At 41.6% G+C, this 4836-nt stretch overlaps 1 pseudogene; it reads left to right on the forward strand.

Annotated features, from left to right (window-relative positions):
- The first annotated feature begins 1009 nt into the window (after nt 1-1009).
- Nucleotides 1010-1161, forward strand: LOC142355847 (5.8S ribosomal RNA; annotated as a pseudogene).
- Nucleotides 1162-4836: the final 3675 nt, after the last annotated feature.

Genomic DNA, 4836 nt, shown 5'->3' on the forward strand with positions numbered 1-4836 from the left:
CTGTTGGTGAAACTTCATCATGAGAACGTCACAAGCTGATCACGCTCCATGATATGACTAGTATTATGTTGCTTCTAGTAGGCTAAGCGCAAGCCGAAACATCAACATGTGAAAGTCGTAGAATTTTGCGATCAAATTGTGGCTAGTACTGTGATGTTACTAGTAACCTTGTGTTACGTCATATGGCCAAGAGAGCATTTGAAGGCGAAACTTCTGCATGGGGAAGCTGCATCATGAACAAAAGTTTATATCGAGTATTATGTTGACGTTAGTAGGCCCTGGCCGAAAGCGCAGCATGTGAAAGGTATAGATAAAAGTTAGCGTTGCAGTCAGTACTGTGTAGTTACTAGTAGCTGGATTTAAGCTCGAAATGAGACACTGTTGGTGAAACTTCATCATGAGAACGTCACAAGCTGATCACGCTCTATGATATGACTAGTATTATGTTGCTTCTAGTAGGCTAAGCGCAAGCCGAAACATCAACATGTGAAAGTCGTAGAATTTTGCAATCAAACTGTGGCTAGTACTGTGATGTTACTAGTAACCTTTTCTTACGTCATATGGCCAAGAGAGCATTTGAAGGCGAAACTTCTGCATGGGGAAGCTGCATCATGAACAAAAGTTTATATCGAGTATTATGTTGACGTTAGTAGGCCCTGGCCGAAAGCGCAGCATGTGAAAGGTATAGATAAAAGTTATCGTTGCAGTCAGTACTGTGTAGTTACTAGTAGCTGGATTTAAGCTCGAAGTGAGACACTGTTGGTGAAACTTCATCATGAGAACGTCACAAGCTGATCACGCTCTATGATATGACTAGTATTATGTTGCTTATAGTAGGCTAAGCGCAAGCCGAAACATCAACATGTGAAAGTCGTAGAATTTTGCGATCAAACTGTGGCTAGTACTTTGATGATGCTTGTAGCCAACCGAATTGGTTGAAAAGCCCAATAAGTAAGCTAACTTGGGAGAGCTTGTTGGAAACCAAATGCTACTAGATTGGTCCAAATACATCCTTCAACAGGGGATCACTTGGCTCGCTTTACGAAGAGGAGCACAGCTATATGTGTTAATTCGGTATGAATCGCAAGATTTGTTTACCGACCTCTCTAACGCAAAAGGCGGTCTCGGCTTCGGCTGTTGACTGCGTCCGATTCAGGGTTATATAACTCTCGATTGAACACATTGATGTTCTATTGTTGGTGCTTCCAATAAAATTGGAACACTTAAAGCAGAACCGATTCAAATAATAGCATTCTGATCAATGATTGCATTCCTTGATCAAGAACTGCTGGAGTCATTGTGATGGCGAATTTTCTTCATAAGAAAATTGCAAAGAGACGGAACTTAATGAGACTAGTATTATGTTGTTTCTAGTAAGCGGAAGCTGAAACAGCAACATGTGAAAATCAAGTTTTGTTCAATGATCTCGAGGCGATAAGTACTATGAAGCAACTAGTAGCCTAAGCATGACTCAGATTTGAGACAGTCAAAAAGACTGGCGAAACTTCTTCACATGAAAGTTACATAGAGAACTACAAATGTATACAGCGAGTATTATGTTGTTTCTAGTAGGCGAAAGCTGAAACATCAACATGTGAAAGTTGTCTGCAAACTGTAGAACGATATGTGATTAGTACTGTGCTGTTACTAGTAGCCAGTCTGACTGTAGAAGCCAAGACAAAGGGAAACTAATGCATCTGAAAAGGACAAGTTATGGAAAGGTATGCACGATAAGTATTATGTTGTTTCTAGTAAGCGGCAGCTGAAACATCAACATGTGAACGTCGTTGTGTACAGTAACCTAGAACTATATAGTCCTTAGTAACGTGCATTTACTAGTACCTGTAATTGGTATTCAGACTCAGGCAGTTTGGAATAGTTTGGCAAAGATGCACCAGAGAAAACTGGGATTTGATACAGAAATTGTTGAATACAAGTATTATGCTGCTTCTAGTAGGTTGAATCCGAAACATCAGCATGTGAAAATTGAAAACATTTCTGGTTCGAATTGTCACAAGTATTTGGTGATCTGAGTAGCCAAACTCACTACAACGCCAATTGAAGGCAAAAATTCTCAACGGGAAAAGCTATTCTCATTGAATGAGCTAACAAGACGAGTATTATGTTGCTTCTAGTAGGCGAAAGCCAAAACATCAACATGTGAAAGTCTTGCTGAACAAATTTAATGTTGTTGAGCTCAGTACCGTGTGAATTAGTAGCCATAATTGGCGAGCGAAAATTGAACTGGCGAAACTTCGTCTTTGGAAAATTGCAGATGCCGAGCACTTATTTTGCAACGAGTATTATGTTGACTGTAGTAAGCGAAAGCCGAAACAGCAACATGTGAAAGCTGTTGAAATTTGTGGTCATTTTGCAATAAGTACAAGGAGTGTAACTAGTAGCCAGGTCAAAATTTGGGATAAGAATGAGCAAAAATTCTGCATGAGAACAGTTGAAATTATGAAACTAAATTACAAAGACTAGTATTATGTTGTTTCGAGTACGCGAAAGCGGAAACATCAACATGTGAACGTTTGTAACGAAGTTTCGTTAATTTTCAGCCTAGTACTGAGCAAGAACGAGTAGCCTCATCTCCAATCCCACGCAAAATGTAGTGAAATATGTGAGTGAACCTTATTCACGGTGAGGGTTTCCCGAGGTCTGTATTGCAGCGAGTATTATGTTGCTTCTAGTAAGCGAAAGCTGAAACAACAACATTTGAAAGTTGGAATTAATGACTGAATGGAAACTTCGACCTGTGTTTGATAGTAGTAGCGAACAAAACTGCTGAATCGGTTTCTGTCTCATATTGGTCAGTGAACCAATTAAGAGACAATCAACTACATAACCTGAATTGGGCGAGAGAACCCCCTTAACTTAAGCATATCAGTAAGGGGAGGAAAAGAAATCAACTGAGAATCCCTTAGTAATGGCGAATGAACAGGGAAAAGCTCATCGGGAAGAGAAATGGCAACATTTCTCGGTGTCCGGTATGGTTTGATGCTAGACTGGTGAATTTGTCCTGATGTCTACTGGAAAGTAGCATCAAAGAAGGTGAAAATCCTGTAAAGGTCATTTTCGATACCAGTCATAATGGCTCATTCCTATGAGTAGAGTTGTTTGAAAGTGCAACTCGAAGCTGGAGATATGTCTCTCCAAAAGCTAATTATAAAGCGAGACCGATAGTAAACAAGTACCGTGAGGGAAAGTTGAAAAGCACTCTGAAGAGAGAGTGAAAAGTACGTGAAACTGTTGAAGGGGAACTGGAGTGAGCGTTACCATACTCAATGCCTTGATATTATATTCTCGGCTACCGAGTAGTGTAGTTGTCGTCTTTTGGCAAATCTTGTTAATGAATCGAGCAGAAGTTTTCCTCGGAATTCTTCTTGTTGATTCTAAACAAAATGAGATAAATTGATCTTGATTGCCTGTCTGACCTCAACTTCCTATTCAATGCTCTCTACAGCCCGTCTTGAAACACGGACCAAGGAGTGTGAGTTGCTTGCAAGTGTTGTCGCTCATTGAAAGCGCACACGCGAAATGAAAGTGAACAGTGTAATTTTTATGAATTGCACTACTTTGTGTGGTGAGGGCGCCGATTCGGTGTCCCGCAACCACGGACGGTTTTGCTCTTATTGCATGACTGATCCAGAGCAAGTAGCACACGACCCGAAAGATGGTGATCTATGCTTGGGCAGGGCGAAGCCACGGGAAACCATGGTGGAAGCCCGAAGCGGTTCTGACGTGCAAATCGATCGTCTGACCTGAGCATAGGGGCGAAAGACTAATCGAACCATCTAGTAGCTGGTTTCCTCCGAAGTTTCCCTCAGGATAGCAAAAGCTTGAGCAAGATTGAAAAATCTTCGCAAAGCAATTTCATCGGTTAAAGCGAATGATTAGAGGAATGGGGGAAAATTTTTCCTTCACCTATTCTCAAACTATAAATCGGTGAGATGTCCTTGTGACTTAATTGCACTTGGACTATGAATGCAAGCTTTTTGTGGGCCGCTTTTGGTAAGCAGAACCGGCGATGTGGGATGAACCAAAAGTTGGGTTAAGGCGCCTAACTACTTGCTCATGAGTCACCACAAAAGGTGTTGATTGATACTGACAGCAGGACGGTGGTCATGGAAGTTGAAATCCGCTAAGGAGTGTGTAACAACTCACCTGCCGAATCAATCAGCCCTGAAAATGGATGGCACTAGAGCTCGTGGCCTATACCCAACCATGAATATCAATATCTAACGCAAGTTAGATTAGAGAAAAAGAGCCTCACCAGCTCAAAAATGATATTCATGTGTAGGAGGACACATTGATTGCGCTAAAGTATGCACGCAAGTGTATGCGCGAAGCGATCAATGGAGCAGATCTTGGTGGAAGTAGCAAGTACTCAAATGAGAACTTTGAGGACTGAAGCGGGAAAGGCTTTCATGTGAACAGCGTTTGCACATGAGTTAGTCGATTCTAAAAGACAGGCTAATGCCAAAGTCTTGAATAGTGGTTTCTTGAAAACTGCTGAGTCTCGAAAGAGCATCGGGTTAAAATTCCCGAACTTACTCTCCTGGCATTGAGACGGCAACGTCATTGAGGTCGAACTTTGTCATTGGGACCTTGGGGAAGAGTTATCTTTTCTTTATAACACGTTGTAGAGTCCTTGGAATTGATTCAATCAGAGATAAGGCTCGAAGCGTGCAAGAGCACAGCAGCATTTGCTGTGTCCCAATTGTTCCTGGTGGCACATAAAAGTTTGGCTTAGCAGATGTCAGGAGAGTGAATCGTACCGATTACCGCATCAGGTCCCCAAGGTGAAAAGCCTCTGGTCTTGGAACAGTGTAG

Source organism: Convolutriloba macropyga, unplaced genomic scaffold (genome assembly GCF_964194025.1).
Source record: "Convolutriloba macropyga unplaced genomic scaffold, txConMacr16.3 SCAFFOLD_5504, whole genome shotgun sequence".
Classification (NCBI taxonomy): Eukaryota; Metazoa; Xenacoelomorpha; order Acoela; family Convolutidae; genus Convolutriloba; species Convolutriloba macropyga.